This window comes from Heptranchias perlo, chromosome 11 (assembly GCF_035084215.1).
Source record: "Heptranchias perlo isolate sHepPer1 chromosome 11, sHepPer1.hap1, whole genome shotgun sequence".
Taxonomy (NCBI): Eukaryota; Metazoa; Chordata; class Chondrichthyes; order Hexanchiformes; family Hexanchidae; genus Heptranchias; species Heptranchias perlo.
The window spans coordinates 50,364,466-50,376,576 of record NC_090335.1 but is presented as its reverse complement, the minus strand read 5'-3'; the positions used below and the strand labels follow the sequence as shown (position 1 = coordinate 50,376,576).

The 12,111-nt window shown below is 41.6% G+C and overlaps 1 protein-coding gene across 3 annotated transcripts in view; it reads right to left on the bottom strand.

Moving 5' to 3' along the window:
* casr (calcium-sensing receptor) overlaps positions 1-12,111 on the bottom strand; it is a 75,049-nt gene that overhangs the window by 51,345 nt on the left and 11,593 nt on the right. The window contains exon 1 of one of the 3 annotated variants that reach the window (XM_067992997.1): positions 7,006-7,273. The exons of the other annotated variants lie outside the window; for them this stretch is intronic. The gene's annotated coding sequence lies outside the window, so the exon portion shown is untranslated. Of the gene's footprint in view, positions 1-7,005; positions 7,274-12,111 lie in introns of those variants that run through there. 3 annotated transcript variants of the gene reach the window in all.

Sequence of the window (12,111 nt, the reverse complement as noted above, 5' to 3'; positions counted from 1 at the left end):
GGCATCATTAAACCTAGGAGCAGCCTTCCCCCTGGGCTGCTCTATGCTGTAATTTTTCCTTTTTTCTGCAGCATCTGTCAGTGGAGGACTGCCCCTTTAAATAGAGCTCCTCCAGCTGACAGACCTTACTGCGCATGTGCAGTCCGCCCGCCGCGCAGCTTAGCAACAGGGAACCCGGAAGCACAGGAAAGTGGCTCCAATTAGCCTGCGATTGCGTGCGGAGCACACTGATTTCACTGGGTGCGTTACCCACGCGCACAGTCGACCCCCTGCTGAGAACCCGTCGCCCTGCTAATATCGAGCCCCATATGTCCGATTGCATGAACAACAAAAACTAGCAATGATGAACTTTCAAATTAAAGAAATTTGTCCCTTAATGCTAAGGGGATCAAGGGATATGGGGAAAAAGCGGGAACAGGGTACTGAGTTAGACAATCAGCCATGATCATTTTGAATGGTGGAGCAGGCTTGAAGGGCCGAATGGCCTAGTCTTGCTCCTATTTTTCTATGTTTCTATGTCATCTGTAGTTGCCTCTCGTTAGAAAAATCACAGTTGGAATTGAGGATCCAAAGTTACAGGGGATTCATTCTTGTTGGAGTTTTCAGAGCATTATTGAGTTCTGGAAAATGTATTTGATTTAAAGATACCAGAAATGGTCATGTTGGGTGAGGTGAAGTTTGTCTTTCTTTTGGTGGAAGGATATCATACCCTTGTGACGAAGCCAGCTTAGTCTGTTGACATCTCGAGGCAGATTTTCAACTTGCCTCCTGGGCGTAAAACTGGCTTTACATATTCGATTGCCTGTTATAGAAACCACACGATTTTCATTTCCGTGATCGCCTCATGTCAAGTTTTGAATCCGTTTGTAGCAACGGTGTTTGCGAAGATGGGAGCACATCACCCACCAGTCTAGGTAAAACTTACCAACCTAAAAGAATCTCAGGCAAGGTAAGGTAGCTCTGCTGCATTCATAGGAACAGAAGTAGGCCATTCAGTCCCTCGAGCCTGTTCCGCCTTTCAAATAGACGATGGCTGATCTGTACCTCAATATCATTGCCGATGGCCAACAAACCACTCTGATTCTGAAACATAGAAACTAATGTACCAGTACAGTAAAAACAGCCATGCCAAGGCCTTTAGTATTCATTTATATTCCTTTAAATGCCCTGTGAATCAATTAAATTACAGCTGCACCAAATATTCAGGGCGGAAAAATTAAATTTGAAAACCACCTTAAAAAATTTAACTGATTTTTCTCCTCCAGTTTTCCTTGTTCAGGTCTTCAATTCCTAAACTCTCCTCATCTTCTAAAGGTGGTATATTAGTACAATTTGGCCCCTGGGTCCTCCACAGTTTCCCTCTGTCTCACTCCATGATCTGGATTTACCCATTCATTTCCCCTGTCTCAAGATGAAGCATTTTGTTGGTGCAGAGTGCACCATCTATTGGTCATATTAAAAATTGGCACAGGTACCAAATAAAGACTGGGAAATAAAAACACCAATCACTTTTACTGGTGTAAAATTTCCTTTTTGAAGCGAGGAGATTGACATTGAAAGTATAACATTAGGGAAAAGAGCAAATGGGAAGCAAGTGGAAGTGACTACATTGCCTCATTGTTAAACCGAGTGAAACAGCAGACAATTCCTCATTGATTCTTTTGTACTTCTCACTTCACAAGTTGATTTCCAGGCAAGATTCCCTGTTGAATATTAGATCCAGTGCTTTAATCTGGTTTTAGCAATTTAGCCATCACAGGCAGATTTGTGAAACTGCCCTTTTAAACAAAATAATGATATTTGGATGAGTGTTTAAAATTGAATTCTATGTGGATAAGGGCATGTCAGCGGTGTGTAAATAAGAATACCAGATGCTGCATGAATACAGAGTGTGTATGTAAAAAGTGTTTATGTACAGGGTGTATGTACTGAGTGTCCATGTGTATATGCAGAGCATGCATGTGCAATGTTTATATACAGGACGTGTGTGTACAATGTGTATGTACAAAGTGTGAATGTACAGGGTGTGTTATAAATAGAATGTGTAGGGGCAGAGTGTATAAATACAGAATATGCAAGTACAACATGTATATACAGAGTGTTTATATACAGGGTGTATGTACCGAGTGTCCATGTGCAGAGCATGCATGTGCAGTGTTTATATACAGGACGTATGTGTACAATGTGCATGTACAAAGTGTGAATGTATAGGATGTGTTATAAATAGAATGTATAGGGGTAGAGTGTATAAATACAGAATATGCATGTACAACATGTATATACAGTGTGTTTATGTACAGGGTTATATCTAGTCCACAGCGCAGAAACAGACCATTCAGCCCAACTGGTCTATGCCGGCGTTTATGCTCCACACGAGCCTCCTCCCTCCCTACTTCATCTAATCCTTAGCATATCCTTCTATTCCTTTCTCCCTCATGTGCTTAGCTAGCTTCCCCTTAAATAAATTTATGCTATTTGCCTCAAATACTCCTTGTGGTAGCGCATTCCACATTCTTACCACTCTTTGGGTAAAGAAGTTTCTCCTGAATTCCCTATTGGGTTTATTAGTGGCTATTTTATATTTATGACCTCTAGTTTTGGACACCCCCACAAATGGAAACATTTTCTGTATGTCTTCCCTATCAAACCCTTTCATTATCTTAAAGACCTCTATCAGGTCACCACTCAGCCTTCTCTTTTCTAGAGAAAAGAGCCCCAGCCTGTTTAATCTTTCCTGATAAGTAGATCCTCTCAGTTCTGGTATCATCCTTGTGAATCTTTTTTGCATCCTCTCCAATGCCTCTATATCCTTTTTATAACGTGGAGACCAGAACTGTGCACAATACTCCAAGTGTGGTCTAACCAAGGTTCTATACAAATTTAACATAACTTCTCTGCTATTCAATTCTATCCCTCTAGAAATGAACCCTAGCACTTGGTTTGCCTTTTTTTAATGGCCTTATTAACCTGCATCCCTACTTTTAGTGATTTGTGTATCTGTACCCTGAGATCCCTTTGCTCCTCTACCCCATTTAGACTCTTCGGGAGAAAAATTCGATAAGGCCCATTTTCAGGCACGGGTAGCATAATCCGCTAGTACCCTGCGCCCGATGGCCCCTACGCAGGCAGCACATGAATTTTGAGCTACCTGCTACTTACCACGATACCTGCATGCAGCCAGCGCTACCTGCGCTGCTGAGAGGCTGCATGAGAATGAGGAAGTCAGAAATGGGGCATGCTCAGTGCACGTCATCGGCATACTGCACCTCTTAAAGGTTCAGGTATACATTTTAAATGGGACAGGCACAGTCCACTTGGAGGGAAAGATGGCCGGAAGGATAGCTGTACCAGCACAAGAGCGGGCCTCAGGCTTCTCCGATGATGCACTGGAGGTCCTGGTGGAGGGGGTGGATGAAAGGAGGACCAACATGTGCCCGCAGGGTGGCAGGAGAGCCTCCAGACTGTATCTCTACAGGCATTGGCAGGCTGTGGCCCAGGAAGTGAATGCCAGGAGCATAGCACCACACACATGGGTGCAGTGCTGAAAGAAGTTCAATGATTTGACACGAGTGGTCGAGGTGGGTGAATGCAAGTGTCAAGTGGCACATCCTACCAACTGCACCACTGCTCCATGCATCGCACATGGCACATAGTACCACACTTGCAGGCCACACAACCACCACTCACAAGTCACACAAACTGGCAGCTATTCGACCATGACAGGCACATCACCCACACACCTTGCAGGATACTCACTGACACACTGTCCTCTGTCTGGCAGGAGAAGGTGGCGTATAACAGCCGGCTGCAGGAGAGATCTGAGGGAGGATGGGAACACTTACATGTCCTCACCCCCCTGGAGGAGACAGTGCCTCAGATCATTGGGCAGGTTGTGACTACAGCCGTGACCACATGCCACGCTGGAGGTCCCGATGAAGGGGGTCTCTGCATATCTAATACTCCTTCTCGTTTCCCACATCTCCCTCCTCCATAATCTTTTCTTTCTCACGTGCTGCGGATGCTGTCGGCACGCATGTCTTACTTGCTCCTCTCCCCGCTCCACAACTCAACCTGTTTCCCTTCGTCATTGCAGAAAACCAAGAACACATGGCGGCACCGTCCGATGAGGAGGAGGAGGAGGGAGACATTGAAGGCACACCATCACTTGATCTTATACTTGCATCCACCAGCTCAGAGACTGACATTGCGCATAGTTTAGAGGCTAGGTTAGAGGATGGGAATTGCATGTGGTGAGATATTGGGCACAAGTGCGCAGGAGCCGGGGCGGAGGGAACGGATACCACAGGTGCCTGCTTGCTGGATGGTGAGATCACTCACTAGTTCTGCTGCAGAGGAGTCAGATGAGGACTTCGATGGGCCAGAAGACGGGCGTACACCACCAAATGCTTGGAGCACTGGAAAGCCTGCGCACAATGAGAAGGGGCATGGAGGATTCCAGCTTCAACTTGGCACAGGGTTTTGCACAGAACTTGGAGCCCATCCTTTCCAACATGGAATGGGTGGTCACCTCCATCAGAATATCTGTGGAGCCCACCATGATACAGCATCTAATGGCTGATGTTATGGCTTCCATTGCAGCACAAACTGACGTCATCAAAAGTCTGCAAGCTATGGTTGCAGCTCAGACTGCTGCAATGGAAGCTCAGACTGCTGCAATGGAAGCTCAGACTGCTGCAATGGAAGCTCAGACTGCTGCAATGGAAGCTCAGACTGCTGCAATGGAAGCTCAGACTGCTGGTACCGTGGCTCTGGGGACCACCGTGGAATGTGGCTTCCAGGATGTCATGAGTCTACAATACGGTACCTTATTGAAGGCCTTTTGAAAATCCAAATAGATTACATCTACTACAGTACTCTTGTCTACTCTCTGTTACTTCTTCAAAGAATTCAATAAGTTTGGTTAAGCATGACTTTCCTTTCTGAAATCCATGCTGACCAGTCTTTATTATATTTTTGTTTTCTAGATGTTTTTCTATTACATCTTTGAGTAAAGATTCTATTATCTTTCCTACTACTGATGTTAAGCTAACTGGTCTATAGTTCCCTGGACTAGTTCTTTCTCCCTTCTTAAATATAGGAATAACATTAGCTGTCCAGGGTGTGTGTACAGGGTGTATGTACCAAGTGTCCATGTGAAAGGTGTGTATATGGATAGTATGCATGTACAGTGTTTATATACAGGGTGTATGTGTACAATGTGTATGTACAAAGTGTGAATGTACAGAGTGTATACAAACAGAATGTGTAGGTGCAGAGTGTATATCTACAGAGTATGCATGTACAACATGTGGTGTGTGTGTACAGGTGTATATGTCAAGAGTTTTCATTTACATATGTATATACAGGGTGTAGGTACAGAATGTGCATGTGAGTGAGTAGTCACATTTGTTCCCCATGATGACAATGCCCTGATTGGTGGTGGCTGCTGAAATAGAGCCCATTCCCCTTATCACATATGACATATATTACTTTGTCATCACATCCATATGGTGTCACCATACTAAACATGTAAATATCCAATACCCGAGCCTTTGAATAGTTGAATGTTCAACTGGAAAGTTCAGTAGTGCAGTGAAGGGGTTCACTTTGGCTTAGTTGCACTGAGGATGGAAACAAAGAGCTGCATTTGAATTTCATAGTATTCTGACAATGGTAAAGGTAACAAAAAAATCTTTAATACAAACAGGAGCTACTGGTCAGTCAGGATCTGAAAGAGAAAGATAGGTTAAGATTTTTCCTCGGATGACCTTCTGGCCAATTTTGATGAAGGGTCCCACCCAATATGTTAACCTATCTTTAAGGAATGATAAAGTCTGGAGTTGACTTTCAGTGCAAAAAAAAGAGAATGTGGATTTTTTAAAATTAGCCCAAGCGATTAATTTTTATTGTACTTTAACCCATGACCCAACCTGTACAATGCTGTTGCTTTTTATGAAGGGAACTGGAAGAATACATTTGTCTGATTTGTTTTTACTGTGCCTCGCAACTGGTCCAGAATCTCAAATATTGTGTTCCTCAATAAAGCAACGTTTTGTTTCCTTTTGTAGCAATGTACCAATAAATAATTATTTTAACAATTTTCTCAGAATTTATCCATTTTTTTCAGAACGTCCATTTTCTCCTGTTTTAATTTGTTGCTAAAAGTAAAGCCTGAGAAAATACGGGTTTTTAAACCTGCAATAAAAACTGATTTTAATGATCCTCACCTATCCTTCTCTTTTAGGTACTGATTGATCTGTTGTAGATTTCTACAATTTTCTGTTTCTCATTCAGATTTCCAGCAAGGTAATTATTTTTCTTTGCTTCTTGATAAAAATATGGTTGTCTAATTCCATCCCTATGAACACAGTCAACAGCAAATAAGGGACAATTCATGTGTACAAATGTGTACTTTGTTTATTTGCAGCTAGCATAAAGATTGATAGTAAATCACTGACCAACCTTCTAGAGCATGGTAACAGTCGGCTAGGACTCGGGACTTCCACTGTACTTTCTCACTAAAAAGGGACGTTATTTCTAGTATATATATAAAAAAAACCTCTAAAAGGGTGCATTAAACACACAGAAGATCACATTGCTGAATTAAAAAATATTAAAGTGGGAAACACTGAGACCAAAACGAAAAGTCTGAAGCAGGTAATTTTGTTTCCTGTCTCACCGCTTAGAAGCAAATGCACAAAGGTAGACCTGTCCATAGTTCTTCAGAAGGCAATAGCTATGAATGCTAATACAATATATATCCATTTAAACTTCAATATACATTAGACAAAAAAGGGAAAACTATAAAAGCTGATATTGTTGGTGTTCTCAAAAAAATATTGTTGGTTGCAGGGTAAAGGACCTCCAATGAAGCACAAAGTATCAGAAACACTGTAAAAGAAAGCTGAAGTTAAGAGCATCAGGAGAATAGAATCAGGTGAAACTGCCTGTAACTCATGGGTCTCCTCAGGATATAGAAGATACAAGCTGCATAAGATAACTTACCTTTTTGACTCTGATTCCAGAAGAGCTTCACCTCGTCATGGTAGATCAAACAGATTAAACACTTGTTCAAAGTCATAGGAAATAGACCCACCTTGCACTATTATCTTTTGTTTTTGAAGGTTTACTGATCAAGAAATCATTGTGATGGTGGGGAGATAGTTTGGACAGAGTGGAGAATTTAAAATTGAAGGAGCATCACATAAGCATATACCTACAACTTGTAATAGAGATACTGAAACATAGAGCTTGACCATGAACTGAAAAGAAAGCAGAAGTCTATCTTGCACTATACCAGTGGTCAGTGTGGAAACCAACCCCACTGTATTTCAGTTCTTTGAAGGAGGCGGAGAGTAGCCTGCGTCATATGTTTCCAGATTTCTTTGTATTTCTTTCTGCTGCCAGATGGTTTATGAAGCAATTTAACAAGCTGGAATGTATGGTTTTTATTTGCGGTTTAAAAGTCAAAAATGATTTAACTGTCTCTGGGCACTCTGAGGAGAAATGCCTTGACTCAGTCATTTCCTGTAATCCCTTGTTCAAATCAAGTTCAGCCCATATGATAACACTTGGAGATATAAGTTTTTACAGAACTGTATTTCTCTGTATTTGGACCTAGCAAACCTTGCTGGTTAAACTCTAACAGCTATGTTTCCTTCATTCAGGTGCTACAGAAAATCACATGCTACACTAAAGAGTGTCCTAAACAACAAACATTTCCTTAGCAATTATACTGACACCAATGAGCAACAGTCTTAAATTCACTGTAAAGATCTGTTCACTTTCAGATCATAAAAATCTCTATTATATTTTTAATGAATTTTGCAATAGAAACAAAAGCAACACAGAAATCCATGGAGTTCATTAGTCACATAAAAGCTTTACATCAAGGACAGGTGATCTAAATTCCTTAAGGTACTGCAGAAAACTGCTATAGTTGACTTTTATTGTTTTGGAATGTGAGTTGCATGAAGTATTATAATCTAACTATAACCTGCAGTTTATTTTGATCCTTCTTTTAATCTTACTTCTTAGTAAACTTGATTTGTTGCTTTTAGCCAAACTCTTATAGTTTGCTAGTATAGTATTTTCCATCAGATAGAGAAATTGGGAAAGTATGATGGGATCCTGTACCATTTCCAGCATGTACCGTAATTGCAAAAATGATTCACTGTTCACCCAATGTTCTGCTACCCCAGATTACTTCCCATAAAAGACCACATTTTGGCTCATGGAGAGTCAGAGCTCACTGATGGAAGCAGATTTTTGCAAGTGAAAAAGTATCTGGAGCAAGCTAGAAATTTAACACTCACCAATCATAATGCAATTAGTCATGACAACAAAAATAGAATCAAATATTTATTTTGCTACTTTGAAAATAATTTACATCTTCATGATATCTATGTCACTGTGGACTATATTTTTCTCTGCTTGGAAACAGAAACAGATGCAATGTCTATATAATTTATGAACGCTAACTGTCCACTGCCTCTGTATTGTCAAACTGCTTGTCCAACATCCAGTCCTGGATGAGCTACAACTTCTTCCAATTAAACATTGAGAAGACCAAAGCCATTGTTTTTGACCCCCGCCACAAACTGCATTCCCCTCGCTACCGAATCCACCCCCTGCCTGGCAACTGTCTCACGCTGAACCAGACTGTTCGCAATCTTGGTGTCCTATTTTAGCTTCTGACCCCATATCCTCTCCATCGCAAAGACCGTCTACCTCTACCTCCATAACATCACCCGTCTCTTCCCCTGCCTCAGCTTATCCGCTACTGAAACCCTCATCCATGTTTTTGTTATCTCCAGACTCTCCTGGTTGGCCTCCCATCTTCCACCCTCTAAACTTGAGCTGGTCCAAATTTCTGCTGCCCATATCCTATTCCACACCTAGAATCCCTGTGCCTGCTGACCTACATTGGCTCCCAGTCCACCAATGCCTCGATTTTAAAATTCTCGTCCTCATTTTCGTATCCCTCCATGGCCTCACCCCTCCCTATTTCTGTTACCTCCTCCAGCCCTACAATCCTCTGATAACCCTGCGCTCCTTCAACTCTGGCCTCGTGCATCCCCCATTCCCTTTGCCCCACCATTGTCAGTTGTGCCTTCAGTTGTCTAGGCCCTAAACTCTGGAATTCACTTCCTAAACCTCTCCACCTCTCTCTCCTCCTTTAAGACTCTCCTTACCATTTCAACCAAGCTTTTAGTCTCCCATCTAATGTCTCCTTCTTTGGCTCGGTATCAATTTGTGTCTGATTACCTTCCTGTGAAGTGTCTTGGGACTGTTCCTATGTTGAAGGCGCTATATAAATGCAAGTTGTAGTTGTTGTTGTTGGGAGCACACAGTTTTGAAATGATCATTTCCTGAAAATGCAAGTTTGTTGGTGGGAATGGAAAAATATCAACCAGTCAAGGCACGTCTGTAATGATGGCTCTTTTAAACTTCTCAAACAGCTAATGAGTCACTTAACTGATAAAGGTTGAAAATTGAGTTCATCCAGCTGTGGCGTGTGCAAAATTTGTATGAAATGATTCAACGGCAAGTTTGAAAACACTGTTTTAATGACTATGCTCTGAATGCACTGTGATCTGCTGTGACTTTGTCATAGCCTTGACGCAGACACTGGTAAGTGCTGACTGCTGGAGGAGAGGTGAGAGTAGTCACCCTTGACAACATGGCAGTATTCAACGAGGTGTAGCACCAAAGAGCCCTAGCAAGATTGAGTTGAATGGGAAAACCCTTCAGTGGTCGGAGCTACGCGTGACACACAGGAAGAGGGTCATGGTTGTTGCAGGCCAATCATTGCAGCCCCAGGACATCACTGCTGGAGTTCCTCAGGACAGCATCTTTGGCCCAACCATCTTCAGCTGCTTTATCAATGCCATTCCCTCTGTCATAAGGTCAGGAATGGTGCTGTTCACTGATGTTCCACTGTGTTCCGCTCTATTCTTCACACTTCCAATAATGAAGCAACCTACACCAGGACTTGGACAACATCCAGGCTTGGGGTCATGAGATGCATTTGCATCACATAAGTGCCAGGTATTGATCATCAACAAGAGAAGGCCCAACACCTCCATCTAACCTTCGCACAGGTCTTATGACTAAAGGCAAAACTGGTAAATAATCTGAGGTAGCAAGCTATTTAGAGCTATTCAGGAGGAAAGTTTGGAAGGCATGGGTTCAGCAGAGATTGGAGAAGAGCACAGTATGTACCATGTTATTTCGATATTCTGTGATTTGCACTATATATTACATCATGCATTACACTGTTCCCCAGTGCATGCCCAGGTAGCTGACTTTGTTGCAGTGGACCCACTCCCTGGGATAATATCTCCGTAGTCTTGTGTCGTCTGTGTTCTCGGTGCTCCCAGGCCCTCCCTCTTCCTGCTCCACTGCAATATAACTGTAAATGGCCAGTCCACTCATGCTTATGGACAAAAAAACTCATGTGTACTATTCCTTTCTCTCACTGTTGTGTTGATACTTCAAAATCTCCCAAATCATTAATTTTGTTAATTCTAGTTCTGACCTAGAATAAAACACACACTTTTTTTACAAGGCTTACAAGCAAAAAAATAACTTTTTACTCCCTTTTCCCTACTGTTCATTAATTCATTTTTGGAGTGATAAGGACCCACAGTTCAGTGTTTAACAGGAATGAATAGTCAGTCCATCAGCTCTTTCTTCTTACATTCCACCACTCTTTGATGCTTTTATCAAAAGGTAAACATCAATAAAGAGAATATAGCCTTATGTGTCACATAACTTAATTTGTGATAAATCTTCTCTATTACTACAATTTACCATTTCCACATATAAGATGCTCTATCACAAAATTCCACTGAAAAAAACCTAAAAAATCCATTTCTTATATAAATTGAGGGTTGACATTACAAAGCTGCTTTCCATCAAAATTCATATTTTCATGTTGGCTGTTGCCTACAAATACATATTTTTCTCATTTCAACCATTGTATTTCTATCTGCTGTTACTGTGTTGCTCCAACACTGTAATGTTTAAAAAGCTGCTCTCCCTTCTAACACACAGTCCCAGCTCACTCTCTGCTTTTAAATCTCCATTCCCTGAGTATCCATCCTGATATGATGTCTCCAATTTTACATCAGTGGTGGGAGTTTGGCTTTGTCAGGAGTCAGGAGGGAAAGTCATCACTTAAATAATATGTTGCTGGAGGAGTGGAGTGGAGCAATACCTGATGGCATTACAGTAGTTTGCTGCTCCCAAGTTCACCGTCCTTGGTGAAATTGTTTCACTAGAACAAAAACAAGCTAAGAAGGAAATCCGAGGGAAGATGGATCCTCGCTATTTTTAACCACAAACAGGGACATAAATTTCTAGTCTTGTACATGAATATATACAAGACTGACTTGTTCTAAGTTTCAAGATATTTTTATTTCTGTACATTGACAAAACGTGTCAATGATATCATTGGTTATAATTTTTATCCAATTACAGACCTGACATGCAAAGTGCTAACAACTTTGTTAATTGTATATTGTTTGATTGGAACTGTATAGGGACAATAAATATCTTATCTATCTGTTCAAGAGTATTTATGTTTTTGTGGTTTTGGTTAGAGAACTTGGGAGATAATGGTTCTCGGCTTTATATGCTGTCCTGCTTCCCATATGATGGTAAAGGTATGTATATTTTTTAAAAGTCCAGAAGTAATGCTGCCAGCTTGGAATATTGAATTCTGAGGTCTTTTAAGGGGTGATTTTTCCAAGTCAGAGGGAACACCAGGACTGGCTGAGACGGCTGAGACTTTTTAACCTTGGAAATGTGTAAACTGGGGGAAATATGATTGAGATATTTAAAGTTATGAAGGAATTAGATTCTGTCCACGTGGATAAATTAGGCAGGGGATACTGGGGGTGGGGTGCATCAGTACACATTACAAAAAAATAGGGTTAGGTTAGCAGCCAGGAAGATCATCTTTTTGCAGAGTCGTCGAACTCTGGAAGAAGCTGCCAGTATGGGCAGTGAGTACGGATTTGCTGTAATCGTCCAAACGGAAGCTGGTCAAATTGCAGAGAGTGGAAGACATCTCAAGTAATAGAAGGACTTTGGGTTGACAGGAAT